A 17,580-nucleotide genomic window follows, 5' to 3' on the forward strand; every position below is an offset into this window, starting at 1 on the left:
TTTTTGCTCTGTGAAGTTATGAAAATTAAGAACGTTGGGCCGTGTAGGCGCACTGCCGAGCGGGCATCTATCGGCTGGTGACATCTTGCATGCAATGCAAGTCATAACAAGTATGCTGGTAATGGTTTCAACAAAAAAATTATCAGTTTGCGCTTTGTTTCGCACTGCCGAGCGGGCATCTATCGGCTGGTGACATATTGCATGCAATGCAAGTCATAACAAGTATGCTGGTAATGGTTTCAACAAAAAAATTATCAATTTGCGCTTTGTTTCTGCAACAAAACGACAATCCTTGCAAAACTTTTACTTCACTTTCCACCATCTCCCCTGCCCCCTGTTTCATTCATTTCTTCTCTCCAAACCCAAAACCGTGTGCCCCCTTTCTTCTTTATATACCGAAAAATAAAAAACTTATATCCAGAGATAAGTAGAGAGATATGTAGACGGTGCAAGGATTGTTGAGGAAGCTGGGTCGACAGTGTTATGCTGTGTCGTGTTTGGGTGTGATTCTTGTGTGTGTAACAATATCTCACTATGTTTGTGATGTAAAAGCAAATGATCCTCCGGGACGCACGAAAACTAGTCGTCGTCTTCGTGGTTAATTTTGAGGGTATCGAACTTCATATCTCTGTAAATCTTGGCTTCCGAAAGAACTGGCATGGCTTCTCTGTTCTTATTTTCCATAATTAATGTAACAAAATAATGAAGTTACCTTGAGAGAGAAACTGATACATAAATAAACCGGATTTCCTCTGGAGGCGGATCCGGCTCTGGGAGGAGCAGCAGCCAGCTCTACTATGCTCTGTTTCTACACCGAAGATGCTCCGGGACTCAAGATCTCGCCCACCGTCGTCCTCGTCATGAGCCTCTGCTTCATCGGCTTCGTCACCGCTCTCCACGTCTTCGGAAAGCTTTACCGCGCCAAAGCTGCAGCCTGAGGATCGTGTATTTCTCGAAACGCAATATTACTTAACTTCTGCTTGGTGTCTGCTTGTAAATGATCGCAGGGTTGCAGTTTTTATCAGATAAATGCGGATTTTGTTTGAATATTTTACTTTCGAGAAAAGAATGAGGTTTTGGTGCATAATTTGCATAATTCATATATTTTAGGGTTAATTTCATTCTATTTTCAGAACTATCTTCCTTTGATATGTCATTAGAGTTTTCAGAAACCTTCATTTCTTTCCTTTCATTTTTCTGTTTGAATTTAAGCAACATGAGTTCAACAACTTCCAACTATGGCAAAGTATAAATAATGGGAAAAGGTTGTATTTTCTTGGTTAGACATAAATCCGATTCCTCCAGAATTATGAGTTTATTTGTGGGAAATATCTGATCTTCCTTATTTGCTAGTTAGTTTGTCTAACATTATCTATGATTTCTAGATAACAACATCAGTTTCATGTCTAGGCAGGGACTTAAGATGCATTGGGAGATGCGGCTTTTCTTTTTGTACTAATTTTTTTCCCGGAAATGTTTGCAGTAGAAATAAAGAGTTTTGAATCATTACTAGGATTCCTTCATGTATTGGTGTTCAGTATTCAATGTGGGTTTGGTCACATATCAAACACTTATTTGATCTTTAGGCCAGAACCAATCGTTTTGTGCATAGCAACTGAGCTATGACTGAAACTGGACACATTCCTTTTCAGGTTGATTAAGGCAGGTTGCAGATGCAACAATGAACTATTTGAAGGAAATTTTAGCTTATGTTTCGCTAAAATCTTATAAAAAATTGTTTTTGTTTTAGACTTTCTTCTCATGAATGCTGCCGTCTCTTGACATGAGGTGCTTCACAGAATTTATGGAGAAGCTCTTGTTAATGTGGACAGGGGGAGACAGAACTATTGACTGGCTGCCATTGTAGGAGCCACATGTTTGGTGCTTGAAAAGTTAAATTATTATGGGTAAATTTTGTTACAGATGGGTGTGCAATTCATCCTCTACAATTTCTTGCAGGAATAATGCAAAAGTGGATTTTCCATATCTGGGAGAATACATTTCTGATTTTGCACGGAGCTTAAATGTTGTTTTGGACCTTTAATCTTAAACTATTGTGTGTGTTCTGATAAACATTTTACCTTAAGAAATAAAATTTCGGATACTCTGTTTCAAGCTTGCACTATTGTGAAAATTCCATCTTAGAAACACTGAAATTCGAATCAAACTATAGAAATAAATAAATTATATAAATTTATTTATAATTAATTTATGATTTGATACTGTAATTACTTATTTTTTTCACACATTTCAAAATGATTAAACGGGATATAAAGAAATCGGGGGACGGGTGATGCTTGAAGAAATGTAAGCACAGCTCGTGCCCTATTTATTAGTGAGGATTGTCATACAGTAGTGCAAAATATAAACGCCTTGTCGTTCTCCTGTAAAGTATGTGGATGATATAAATATGACCGTTCTGAACGTTTTGACCCCCTCTAAGGGATAGAGAATAGAGACCGTTAAAAGAGTCGATACTGTCATCTCCTTTCTCTTCACTTAAAGTTAAGGCTTGTTTTTTCACTCCCAAAATAGAAAAGAGCAAAACAATGATGCGAAATCAGAGAAATAAAAAGAAAAAAAAAAAAAAACTCCATTTCTCTTCTGCACAGAGAAATCACGGGATAGAGAAAAAGAAGAATGAGCGTGATCCACATCCTCTTCAGAGTCGACGACATTTGCAAGAAATACGAGAAGTGTGATCTCGACAAGCGACGCGATCCGAATTCCCAAAGTGACGAAGCCTTTGCTCGCTTTATACTGCTGTTGAAACCGAAATCCAGAAAGCTCTTCATGTTTGAATTTCTCCTTCTTGGCCTTCTTTATCTTAATTGTGTTTGTTTGCTGATAATTTTTTTTAAGTGAAATTAAAATCACATGAATATACGTTTGGTAAATTAAATACGTTTAATAAGCAATTACTAAATATGCACGCTTGAGAGTTTGATTAAATTCATTTGCTAAAGAGCTGTTAAATTGTGCAGAAAGCAGAAGCGGCCTCGAGAGAGAAAAATAAGGCGGCTTCTGTTTCCATGATCGCAGAGGTTCGTCGGACCAAGGCTCGATTAAAGGAGGAATTCCCTATGCTGCAGAAATTGGCTCGCAAAAAGGTGATTATTGTTATTATTAACAATCAATTAACGATTTGAATTATACTTGCTAAACGAAAAGTTTAGGAGCATTTCAGGATTGGGTACATATTTAATTATTAATGAAAATGCAAGTTTTGTCTTTGGACGGGAGTTAGTTGGTAAGATCTTTTTTTAGGCCAGGGTCTGGATTCTGGAATGGTAGTAAAATCTAAATTCGACTTTCTTTTTCAGTAAATAAGTTGTTTATGTTTAGCTTCGAGAAATTATTTCAACTGTTGGTTAATTTTTCTCTTTCTTCTAATTCATGATGATTTGATATTCTGATAATGGCTGCGTATGTTATGGAAATTGTATCACATAGTTTAGCTTGTTACTGGAGTTTAAAAATGTATTGGTAATTGCTTCTAGAAGACGTCAAACTTAGAAATTATTTCAACTATTTACTTTTTCTTTCATGTAATTCATGTTGTAACATTCTGATAATGACTGTACAAATGATTCAAAATTGTATCACATAGTTTAGCTTTGTAGAAGAGTTAAACAGATTGGTAATTGCTCCTGGATGATGTCAAAGATGGATGCTTACCCATTATCCTAACGAGTGAGACATGAGTGTGAGACAAATAAGCGAATAGCCATGACTGAGAAAACATAGTACTATTTTATGATCTTCGAATTAAATCAGACTGAAACTAAAAGTCTCACCAAGATTAGATGTAAAAGACTAAAAAGGCACTCTGAAGCATGGAGACCTGGTGTTGGAGACAAAAAGCAACCTCGTTTCACCACTTTGCATTAGTTGAATAACTTTACTGTAGTAAATATATCTTATTAACAGGAAAAAAGAACAGAAGACAATGAAAAAAGAAAGTTTTATATTAATTTGTTGACTCTTGAATTGGAGTTAATTACTGGAAAATGGATCAACCCTAAAAGAGGGCAATCTGTTTATAGAAAGACAGGGTGGATTGATTAAACTCTACAATTTCAAATTGAAAAGCATTTTAATTTCAGAATGAAATACAGAGTTTATGATGGAGATTTTTTGGCAGTGTTCTTAGTGAAACTGATGAATGTGCAAATTTTAACTTATGTGGCTTGGCTTGTATAGTCTCTCTTTTTGTCCTTTTTTACCAGTATTGCATCTTTGTATAAAAAAGGCTCTGTGAATAGACCTTAATTTTGGTGCCTCATCCTTGGGTTAGTCGTGGTGTTTTCTTCTTGTTTCTAGCATAATATATACACAAAAGGATCCTTTTTTTAACACATCTAGATTGTTACAGCTGACATATCTGCAGTGACACTGACCTATCTCTAATTCAAGGTAGGTGCAAATTTCTTGTGTATGATGGCCACAATCTTGCCACCTTAACATTAAGAGGGCTGAAGGGCCAAAATAAATATAACACCTATGATGGTGGTTGCACCAGTGTGTCTATTTCCCTCTTTATGGGGTATTCCTTTTGTGACAGATCAAGAGCCCTATCACAGAATTGCAACATCTACCAGAACATTATTCTTAGAAAATTTCCAGAAGATACTGCAGCATCAGATGCTGACCTTGATGTGAGATTGAGACTCCATAGACAAGATTATAGATGTGAGGTATACCCCTAGTTATTTTCTTGTTAAACTTATGGTGGAGCTTAAGGAAACATACTATATAAGTGTCTTTTTATATTTTTAAATATCAATTGGAGGAGCATTGCATTGAATATTCTTCCCAAAGATATGAATGGCTATCATGGCCATGATATTAGTCTTAAAAATTAGCCCAAATTAGTTATAATCTCTGATTGTTGTTTTGAATGCACTTGAAAGGTTTTAACTTCTTCTGATCAATCATGCAGAGATGACTTTAGCAAAGTTTCATAGAACTTTAATCTTAATATTTTTTTCTATACGTGCGGGTTAAAGAGCTTACAAAAGAAGAACAAGAAACTCGTTATGATCTGGTCCTTGCACTTTCAGACGGGATTGATGCAATGCCAGACGTCACCACAACTGCAGTTATTGCAACTAGGGGACGGGGAACTTCACCATCTAATAAAAATATAGTGTTTGACTCATCAGGTGTTTACTATTGTTGTGCTCTTCATTTCATTACAATTCTTTTGAATTTTTTCTTTTCAATTCAATGCCAATGTTTAAAAAATGCATAATTGATTACTGGGAACAAATCATCAGATGGGAACTTTAGCAGTGATTTCTTCAAACAAACCAAAGAGTCAAATCAATTTAGTCAAGAATATGAAATGCGGAAAATGAAACAGGCATGTAAGACTCCTAATCATTTCAGGAAATTTGCATACATACATGTAGATACACATAAATGTGTGTCTACCCTGTAAATCTGAAGGTAAGAACTAGGTAAATCTGATTCAATGATATCTATACAGGATCAATGTCTTGATATTATTTCAGAGGCTTTCAACATCTTTGTTCATCTCTATCGGCTTGGCATGGTTTTGCCACTGCAATTAAATTGTATTCGAGGAGTTCCTATTGGTTCATTGTTACTCTCACTGCAATCACCAATTTCTAAAGCAAAAAGATCAAGTTCAAGATGTAAATGATACTAAAATTATATTACAATGCTTTCATCTGCCAATATTGCTTTTCAATTCGGTTAATCCATGAGCAGAAGATTAAGATGCTTTTTAGTTATTTAATTTCAGTATTGAATTTATAGATAGCCATATTTCTGTTCATATTACAAACGTTGTAAAGCTAGGAAGCTCTAAATAATGGAAAGCATAACACTTCACACACGCATATACAACTAACCACAAATTATGAGTACAGACTTGTATTTAGTTGCAATTATCTCCCAATACTTGGATTCTTATGTAATTTAGTGTCCTCATATACATTTTATGCTGTGTACAGTCTGACCATTGGCTCCAAGCTGGCCACCTAAAAGAGTAACTCCATGCTGCCTTTCTGAAGAGATTTATTACTGTAAGTATTTACCTGTGAAAGTAAATTCATTAAGCTCCTGGAAATAATTGATTGGATCGGACATATTAGGGTAGATGCCTTCATGACATTGCATATAATAGTTTAGGTCATTGTTGCATAGTGTCTTGTTATGTGGAAGTTCCTCAAGATCCATGTTATCACTGTTTGGCTTCCTGTTGGACAGGAGAATATTTTCATATCTGTTTTCCTGAGCACTAGGTTTCCTCTTCTGTGGATCTAAATAAGTCTCCAAAGAAGAAGCTGTTAATGGGGATTTTCCAATATTGTCAGAATGGCCACCGCCCTCATAGCCTGAGGGAATACTTTTGCCGTTGTTGCTACTGGAAATAGTTTGAATGGGAAGTAGAGGTTGATTAGCAAGTACAACACAGTTTTTGTATAGACAATCAGTGATAATGTCAGTGTTGTAGTCCATGTATGTAGGGCTTCCCTCGTCAATCTTGGGCAAGTATCGCGCCATTAATTCTGCCTTCTGATTGCCATGAACTTCGCTTGCACTCTTCAGCATGCTGCCTTTTAGTCGAACCCGGCATAGAACCCAGTCATCCAACTGTCAAAATCAAGCAACAATTTATTTTTCATGCACTTGGTAGTTTATGATGAGTAAAGGTGATTGCACTTACTCTCATGGATCCTTTTAACCTGGAAGGTTTAATCATGGAGTCAAGCAATCTATACTCGTTCATTGTCCAGTCAGTCTTGATTCCTTTGGGAGGACGACCAGTGTAAAAGACGAGAGCTTTCTTGACTCCAAGATTCTTTGATCCATAAGAACTGAAAATAGGTTTGTCAGTACCAGTAGCCTTCCAATAACCTGAACCAGCAGCCCTGTTTGGCCTTTCTCCATTAGGGTACTTCCTATCTCTTGGACTGAAGAAAAACCATTCATCTTCACCAAACAAAGCCTTCTCTGCACAAATAAACAATCACACAAGGTCATTTTAGGGTTTATCGAAATTCATTGAATAAATGAAATAATATCAGTGAAATGAGGTTCATGAAGAACTGACTTGGTAGCTCCCAAGGGTTATACTTGTACAAATCTATTTCAGCAATTACTGATGCTGGAATTGGACGTGAAGTCACTTTGTTTTGTAAGTAATGAACGATGAGTTCTTCATCAGAAGGATGAAACCTAAAACCAGGAGGAAAGTGGAAACCTGGTGAACTGGGTTGCCCCTCCATGAACAAATGTCTTCGTTGTGAACGCAGTGGGAAAAGAAAGATGGAATCAAGCGTAACGATGATAACAAGACCATGCAAGAACTGGGACGAGGGGCAGAATATATATATTGTTCAACGCCATGCAGATACGGATACTATTTAACATAAAAATACAACAAACAACCATTATACGTACGACTTCATACATTTGAACTCAAAATTGACATTCCATTCGCCTAAAAAGTAGCACTTGTTCTTATATTTTAGTACCTTTTTTTCTGGTAATATTGATGCTTTTTAACTAGAGATGATAATGTGATCTGTAAAATTGGGTTTTCAACCCATCTCTCCTTGAATAAAGAGGGGATTTACTAATAAAAACAAAAACGAGAATAGCTAAAATTCCTGTAATTAGAGATGAAATAGAGATAGAGATAAATATATCTTTAATTTGTTTTTTTTTTTGGCTTGTCTTCTCCCTTACATATTTTTTAAACATTTATATATTAAATTACCTTAAAAAGTTTTGAATAATAACAGATCTGCATTGAAATCTTCTAAAAATTCTATTATTTTTTTAGTAAGAATAGGGAGAGGATGGTATGAAAATTTTTTTCCATCAAGATGAGAAAGGAAGGGAGAGAAATTTTTTCATTATTCTCATATCAAGGATGGAATGGAAATAGAAAAAGCTTTTCTTTATGGAAATAAAATAAAGGTTAAGGCATTCGACCTTTATCCATTTCCGTTGCCATATTTAGCTTTCGCTATAATAAGTTGGTAATAAATGTTAATATATTTCAACCTTTGTTATTGGAGGAAATTAATTATTATTATTGAAAGAAATAATACTACACAAATAGATTATTTGATAAAATTGGCTTGGGATTAAAAAATTGTTGACTTTTAATAATATGAAAGCCTATTAAAACTAGAGAGACAATCGTGCATGCATTATTGGTCCTAGAAAATGGCTGTATTCTGTGAGGAGTCTGAAGTCAAAGTCTGACTTAGGTCATTAATTGTATTAGAATAACCGACTCTGTGTTCCCCATGCATCAAGTACGACGTTAATATGGCAAAACACATTTACCATGTTATCTTGTAATAATAATATGCTGCTTTTGGCTGTCTTAATCTCTAAATACATAGTGTTCTCCAAGCCAAACTCTTTGGAGGAGAGAAGCCATAGTAATGCCAACATATGACATCCCACATTTCACTTCCTCCAAACCTTTCCTACTTTGAACTTAATGTTGCTTTCGCCTCTTTTCTCTAACTTTTTCCATAAACTTTAGATTATGTTTTATTGTATTATAAATTTGGTCATCAGATTCATGGGATACCCTGTGGAGAGAATCAGCTGAATTTAAAATTCTACATGTAGATGCACTTGTTGCCTCGAAAGAATTGAGATATATAGCATCTTCGAATGAAAACAAACCGATGTTACCAAGGATAGGATTTGTTTTGTAATAAATTAAAATTTAAAAGAAGAGACAGCAACAGGTTTAGATTTTGGACCCTTTCTGGTGCTGAACTTTTGCTATCACGGGTTCAACCTTGTTTAAATCGACTCAATTTGTCTTTTTATGTGCAAGAAAATACGAATCCAATGTGGGGATTTTTGTCTTCTTTTTGTGTAACAACAAACTTCATTCATTTCTTCATCTTGTTATGAACGTGAATGGGACGTACGTTTGAAAAGCTTGCTGTATTGTTTATTTCAATTTAAACAAACCAATTCACATCTATCTGTAATTAAATTCAAAATGTAAAAGTTTAGAGGGTTAATATCAGCGTTTTACAGTCTTATGAATGGACAGGGAAAGTCATAAGTCCATCTCTTCATGTAATCCAAATTGATTGATTGGTTTCATATTTTCACAAAGTTGATAATTACTCATGAAAAATGTTAGAATTGAAAACATATTTTGTGTAAAATGTATTGAACTGGGTTATGTGAATTCTTCAGGAAATTTTTTTTTTTTTTTAATAATCGGGGCACTGCACTAGATGAGTTAGGATTAAACCCAATTTTTCTCTATGAAAGTTTGGACACTATTAATTTAATAAGCCTTGGGGTTGAAAAACATATTTCCTAAAGAATAGTTGTGGATGATTGTGTTATTATCAATAATTCGTAAAAGTTTGAGTACACTTTCTCATAGTTGAGGTTTTGACCTAGTAAAGTTAGGGTCCAATTGAGTAATACTAGATATACAAAAAAAATGTATAAATTTATCTGTACAAACTGAGGTGGTGTTATTGGATTGGGTGATTAAAATGAGAGAAAATGTAAACAATCATATTATCCAATCACAAATTACCAGTTCAGTTTGTACAGATAAATTGTACAATTTGTTTGTATGTATAATTTTTTTCGATCCAATTAATGTTGTAATTTTGACAATTAATAAGAAGCCTGTGAGATTTATATTATGTAGTGATGAAATTAGGGAGTTTGACATCATAAATTGATCATCACCATATATATATCTTTGCCTAAAAATGGAGAAAAGGAGATTGGTAAACATTATTGCTGTAAAGAAACTTTATTCCAATGCTTTGAAATATCATCATAATGACACTACAAGTAAGCCAAGCTTACAACTTCTTATAAACTGTTGATCGAAAATGAAAAGTCGATAAGAATTCTTTAATTGAAAACAACTTGGCACCAAACACTTTTCTTTTGTTAATGATCTTGGGCAATCACCTAGACATGCCGTCTTTTTTCCTACATACTTCCTCAAGAAAAGAATTAATAAGGTAGCACCGAAAGATGTGTATATTTTGATACCAAAGTGGAGGAAAAGAAGATGAGTCGTGTAAAATATGGCTAATGACTTTGTCTTGCATTAGCATGGCCAAGGCCAAGAATGATGATACTTCATTTGTACCATTACCTTATTTGTACAATTCTTTATTTTTTTTTTGGTTGGGTGATAAAGAACCCTACTTGAATTACATTTTTTTTTATAGAGTCAAACAAATCAGGCTAAATAAATAAAATTTTAGAGCCAATGAATCATTGCTTCAATTAAAATAAAAAATCTAATTTTCATAGAGTATTAATAAGTCTCAAACTCAAACCTTTTCGCTCGAAGACTCCACATCTTCTATTATACAAACTTATGTGGCGGAATTCTTGATTATTATTTGATATTGCCATGTTTGATAGCTGATAATGTGGATAAATTTTGCTAGCTAGGTAGGCCTAGTTAAATCTATGGAAACTTGTCAATCAAAATGACCTATTCCAAGTCTAACAGCCAGCACTGAATTCCACCCATGTTACTTCTCAGTTTTGTCTTTGAGTTACGCATTCACATCACCTATAATTAAATAATAAATTTATATTTTTCTTGAGTGTCTGAGAGAGAGAGGGGAACGTAAGCCTACCATATAATTAATTTTCAGATTTATGAAGAACTTAATATATTATTTGCCATCAATGACTTTGCATACTCACCCTTCTTTATGGTGGTTATACAAGAAAACAACTTCTTGTGCAATACATATTCAGCTACTTATTTTAATGAATGACATACGAACCATTTTTTTCCTTCCAGCTCTTGCAATATATTCATGGTAGAAATTACACTTTCCATTGATGAGATTTGATATGTTATTCAAAAGATTGATGATATCGATAAGATTAATATTCAAATTTTTTATCTTAAAAGATATTGATTTAACCTTTAATAATATCAACATCTCATAACATTTGCCGTTATAAATTGAATCTCCTATACTTTTTATTGTATAGCCTAACTATTTCATAGCAACTGAAAAAAGATTCTTTAATCAAAAATAATTTAGTTTAGATGTGAGAAACTTATTAATAAGTTTTCGCAACTCAATAATATATGATGAAATCATGAAAGATTTGATATTTTTTAGCTCGATCACTATGAAAAAGGGTTGGTATAAGAAATGTTCAATTTTTCACGCTCTTGCTATGGTGGTTAAGCACAAAGAAGCTTTTAGGAAAGTATCTAGATTAACACAATATTAATACTTAAATTTATTTATTTTCAGCTTGCTTGGACCAATAAAATGAAGTATTCATTTAAAAAACCCAATTGATTATTACTTGTATCGTAAATGATTCGATTTTGTAAAATAGTAATTATTTCAAATTATTAACCAATCATAGAAGATAAATATGACTACATCGAATATTTAACATTTAACAAAATACACAAAGAAATAAATTGAAACAAAAAGGGATATAAAAAACAAAAAAGTGGTACAGGGGTCACTTATCCCGTGTGTACACATCAAAATTGAGAAAATTCTTACTTGGAATTGAGCATAAATTAAAAACATTGAAAAAGTTCTTGGGGAAACAAAAACCTAAGTTAATGGAAAATAATTTTGACTCATACCATCCAAACTGAACTTAAATTTAAGTTCGCTCAAATTCAATTGAGCTCAAAGGAGCTTAAACTCGGTTTAAATTTACGAGTGTCAAAACAAAAGCTTGAGCTTGATATGAAAAGTCAAGCTCAAACCATTGTTTTAGTAAAAGTAAATTTATTTATTAAATTTATACTTATTTATATATTTTAATTAAAAAAAGAAAAAAAAAAAGTTAAAATGTGATGAAGAATAAATTGAGAAAGACTATTTATAATAGGTGGATTGAATAGTTCATATCACCTAAACCTATGTGAGATAATAGAAGAGTAATACTATTTATACACATATTTGATATATATATATATATATATATATATATATATATATATATATATATATATATATATATATGATATATCATCATATTATTGGATATTATTTTATTTTTAATTCAAAATTATTCAATTAATTAATAACACATAATTTATGTATTTAAATTATATAAAAAAATGCATATCTATAATTTATTTGATAATAGAATTAGATGAATTGTCTGTTAACAGAAGATGTAATGGATGGTTAATTATGCACCTTTTCAATCCTCATTAATTGTTCACATTTGACACATCTTACTCCAAAGCACATGATTTCGCATTGGGGAGGGATAATGTAAGTAAACAAATAAATAAATAATAGGTAAAAATTCTTCACATGACCAACAGAAACTGGTTCTGGGAGTTTGTGTGTACTTTGAGAGACCGAGAACAAAGTAAGAAGGCATCCTGTCCTGGGAAACAAACATCCGAAAGCTTAAAGCCAAACGGTGGTTGGCTAGAATACCATCAACAATATCATATTTTTCTTCATGAAAGCAATGTTAGATCATATCCCTGCTTCAATACTTCTTTAAATAACACAACACCATCCAACAAAATCACCAGACTCTTTTCTTTCGCTTGATTACTCAATTATTACCAGTAGACAGGGACCCTACAGAATTTTCCAATTATAACAATCTTTTACTTGTTTATTATAGTTCAACCAATCATTTTTGTAAATAATTATATATTCAAAAGTATATATACATAGTTTTATTGATATAATTAATATCTGGACAGATCTTCTTTTCGAAGTAATTGTTCATGAGTAGATGAGATGAGAACTTGGTGAGTAATACTTTCTTTGTGTCAAAGTGAGTAATACTTTTCATGTAAAGGCATACTTGATCAGGAGTTCCATCTCTAAAGATCTAAAAAAAAACTCAGTATGCCTTCCTCTTTTGAGTGCAAATAAGAAATGTGCATTAAAATTAGTACGATCATTTTCAATGGAAAGAAACATATCGAAATGAAAAGGCAAGATTCTTATAATACATTCTCAAGGTCCCGCATATATATTATTCTTATTTGCTTTCAGCATCATCCTCTATGAAAGATAAATACTAAATTAAGGGAGCAAACATGGACTTATGAGCTAATGTTCCCGGGGTAAATGCCCTATTTGTCTATATTATTCATCAGTAAGCCCAATGAGCAGCAATTTCATATTTAATTCCATAGAAATTACTGCAATTCTCCTCTGCTAGCACATGAACCATAACATGGCTCCACAAACTTGGCTATATTAAAATTATTATATATTAATAGACTATATTATATCATATTATATCGAATTAAGGGATTATATTAAAATTATCATGTCCAATATAAATTCTTAAGCATTTTATTAATACTAATACAAAAATATACTTGATTTCCGGAAAAACTGAGAATTTCTAGAGAAACGTGAGTGTGTGTGGTGGGCCAAAATAGAAGAACAAAGACAAAAGAAAGCAGTCATCTCATTTCATTTTCCACTTACAACTTTATCATCACCGCCAGTGTTATTGTGGGTCCTAAAAAACCCAATTCAGCCACTCAGCTCTCAGGGACGGCAATCCTTCCTATCTCTTTTTCGCTTCACCCTTCTTTTTTACAAGTATCAATTATAACATAATCATACCTACCTCTACGACTCCCCCTGCCCTCCCTCACTGTAAAGTTTACTTACAGTGTCTTTCTCTCTTCGCAATTTTGCATGGAAGCATATTATAATATTAAGTAATATTATGTGCATAGATTAAATACACCAAAATTTGTATTGATTAAATATGTTTAAATAAAAAATAAGTTTGATGTGATATTTCAGTAAAATGCTTGATGAAAAAAAAAATATATATATAAATGATAGCTTAATCGATGTAAATTTTAATGTATTTCATCAATTCTAATAACATCGCAGTATAATATTTACATTTTAGTATAGAGTAATTTACGTTTTTTTTCACACAAGATTTGAATTTAAAACACCTTTTTTCTGGTTTTATTGACATAAATAATAATTTTACTCCTAAAATCAAGTATAAATGATATTTTTTACTCAAAATTAAGTTTTATTACTGAAACAACAATAATATGAACTAAAATTATTATTTTATTCCTACTATTTTATTTTTGAAAATTTTCATATAACTCTGAATTTACAAAAATTAAAAATAACTTTTTCAATATCTACATTATATAAAAAAACTCTTATTTGCATTTTATTTCACCCTTGCCTTTTCTTCCTCTCTTCCTATAGATAGAGATGTTTTTGTCATAAAATTATATATTACAGGATAAATTGTAATTTTTAAAAATATTAGAGATCCTTTTAAAATTTTTTTGGAGTTATTGAAAATTTATGCCAATTAGAGGTGAAAAAGTATTTTTGTAGCAAACCTTGGATAAGAAAATGTTTTTCACTCTTTAGTATATTCGAGCTAGCTGATTAATAAAGTTTTAATTTGAAAAGACTGAATAACTTTTCCCACCTAGAGTTTGTCTAAACCACTTTTTTACCCATTAAAGCATAAATTATATTTTTCTCACCCAAAACTTAACCTTGTTATTAGGAATTAGGTTCTGACAAAGTACATAAATTGCAATTACCATATTACCCCCTATATTAAAGTCTCTCTCCCTTGTTTCTTACTCAATGTTCTTGTTTCTTTTCTCACCTTACTAGTCTCCTCTCTCACCTTTTCCCCTCTTCTTTTATCATTGTCACCACCACCACCACCACGACGTGAATCAAAGCCTCTCTTTCCCCTCATCATCTCCTTCCTCTCTCACTCCTTAAAACATTCCCTTCCGTTCACTTCTCCAAACCTTTCACTTTTTTCCTTCCCCACAAAATCAACGGAAACCTACCCATCTCCTCCATCACAATTGGCAAAAAGGTGTAAAAGAGACAACAATTACAAACTATGTGCTCTACACGAATTTTCATTGTTGACCTTCATTGAGGAAAAAAAGAGTGAAAGCGGTTGCCCTTCTTTACCAATAAGCAAAAGAAAGAGCCAAAGCAACTTTCCCTCCCTTTTCATGAGGTTCACCTATTCTTAGTTTTTGTTCAAATTTCATTGTTGGCAGTTTAATTGCTTTACTACCATGACATCATACTATTTGAATGAATTCCTAAGTATTACTATCAACTGGATGAAGGTGAAGAAGAAGCTTTCGATAGGTAGGTTAGTAAAGTCGATTCATCAAGCCCGACCATCCCTCCTTCAACTGAGCAAAAGGAGCAAGTTCATGATTTGGGTCGAGAAGTTTAAGAAAGAAGAGACATTGGAAGGATTAGAAATATATGTTTGGACTATGATGAGGAAGATAGACTAGGTTGCATGGCACAACATGACAAGACAATTAAATTGGCAGAGTTTTACAACAACATGGTTGTGGAGATAAGGAGAGACCATAGAGGGAGATGATGATTTTGGGGTTTCATGATCCTTAATCTAACAATATAGCAACAAAAATAGGTATAAAATAAAAATTTTGACCACAAAAACCATGTCCTCAAGATCTATAGGCTATCATACACATAAAAGGAGGGTTGTAAGAGTCAAACATGTGTTTGGAGGCTTGTTTGTGAAGAATTCTACCTCGGATTCGTTCTGAATACTTCCACAACTCCTAACTTATTAAGGTCTCTAACTGTCTATATGGAGACAACCATGAACATACAAGGGTATGAAGACTTGTTTGAAGCTCAAAGTATTGTTAAATCACCTAGAATTGTTGAATGAATCAAGGAAGTTTTGAGGGAAAATTCTCTCAATGAGAAGGGAGTGAGGGATTAGGGTTGTATTTTTTTTTTTTCACATATTTCATTACAAAAAACTAGCATTAGCGAGAGAAAAGTAACAAATAGATAAATACTATTTTTTTCATATAAATACTATTTTTATAATTTTCTCAATAAATTTATGATTTTATCGAAGGAAAATGGTTATTAAAAATTTATTTTTCATTGTTTAAAAGTTTAAACAACAAGAAAAATCTCATTATTGTCTATCGTTATAGTTTTTCTTATTAAAAGTATTAATGATAGAAATATTTTTAATAGTAAAAATTATAAAAACAAACGATAATGAAAATATTTTGTTGTTAAAACTTTTTAACAGCAGGAAATATACTTTTAACAACCATTTTTTCTCGTTAAAGTCATAAATTTATTTATTTTTAAAAATAGTATAAATAATTGGTCACTAAAATTATGAAAATAGTATTTATAATGACTGAATATATATCCGCACCATATTTTTTCTTGCTAATACCAGTTTTTTTGTAGTATTTTACGATAAATGTTTCTATTTATACAAGACAAATCATAACCCTAATTCACCTCTTTATATAGTCCACACATAGGGTTAGCTTAATTGTACTTTTAGCCCAATCTTTTATTATATTTTACTTAAGTCTTTTAAATATCTTAAATATATATTATTAAATATTAAGATACATTTTCAAGATCTAATCTTTAACCTATCAATCATGTCTATCAACTTCTTATTATGTATGACCCATATGTTTCTTATTGTGTTGACATTAAATAAATTTGTGATTAATTTACTATTAATTATTAATTTATTCACAAACTATGAGTAGCCTTTACCAAAACATTACAACTACCCAGTCAATAAAAAATTAGCGAAAGACTTATGTTTAACCTTTTAATGATACAATTATTATGTATTTAAATCTTTTCATCAATTGATATCACGTCAAAGCTAAGACATGAAAGTAGTGTCTATCTCAGGTTACCTTTTGGGGGTGTTCGATTTAGGTAATATTTTATTACCAAAATAGGAAGCTTACATTGAAGATAGATTACTTAGAAGATTACTGGATATAAACGATTACTATGTTTGATAAAATTTGGTAGATATAAATAATTAAAGTGTTTGGTTAAAGGTACTAAAAGAATATTAGTAAATTATTTTACTTAAATGCCCTTGAATATAATTATTTTTAAATTATTTATTATATTAATTAAAATAAATTTATTTTTATCTCAAAAAATTAATAAATAATAATATAATTATAATAAAATCAAGATTACTTTGGTAATTTTTTAATACTTAAGGTGAAAGTGGAAATCAGATTACTACATATATTACCTGTCATGTCAACATTGGTAATAGAAAATTATCATAATTTTTTATTGCTGACAAATCAAACAAGGTAATATAAATAATAAAAGATAGATTATCAAGGTAATCTTTAAATCTCTAAAACCAAACAACAACCCCCCCCCCCCCCCCTTCAATGTAATGTTTGGATAATCAAGTAACAAACACATCAACATTAGATCAAACACCAACTCGTTTCCACTATGGTCATAAATTTTAGTATGTTGTCATAACCAAATAGTACATTGAGACATCTACTCTTGTACCGAATAGTGATTAATCCTTTATAGATCCATTGTAACTTTTCTATACTTCTCGACAGAGCCAACCACGACTATATTGATAGTCCTCCCAAAAAAGCTACGTTAAGCTAGTGTCAAAGTAAGCCAATTGGTGTACGAAACATTTCGATGATTTCAAGTGTAAAGATCGCATACATCACCTCTATTAAAGAATTTATTCCACAAACATTACAAT

The 17,580-nt window shown here is 32.1% G+C and overlaps 1 long non-coding RNA gene across 12 annotated transcripts; it reads left to right on the forward strand.

The window, feature by feature from the left end:
• The first annotated feature begins 2,414 nt into the window (after positions 1-2,414).
• Positions 2,415-7,633, forward strand: LOC123226109. Of its 12 annotated transcripts, XR_006504287.1 has the most exons (5): positions 2,418-2,795; positions 2,985-3,110; positions 4,417-5,165; positions 5,982-6,053; positions 6,238-7,633. It is a non-coding gene; the product is annotated as an uncharacterized LOC123226109 (long non-coding RNA). The 12 variants fall into 12 exon arrangements; XR_006504281.1 differs by having other exon boundaries at positions 2,415-2,795; positions 4,417-6,053; XR_006504283.1 differs by having other exon boundaries at positions 2,416-2,795; positions 4,417-5,660; positions 5,982-7,633.
• The last annotated feature ends 9,947 nt before the right edge of the window (positions 7,634-17,580 follow it).

This window comes from Mangifera indica, chromosome 9 (genome assembly GCF_011075055.1).
Source record: "Mangifera indica cultivar Alphonso chromosome 9, CATAS_Mindica_2.1, whole genome shotgun sequence".
Taxonomy (NCBI): domain Eukaryota; kingdom Viridiplantae; phylum Streptophyta; class Magnoliopsida; order Sapindales; family Anacardiaceae; genus Mangifera; species Mangifera indica.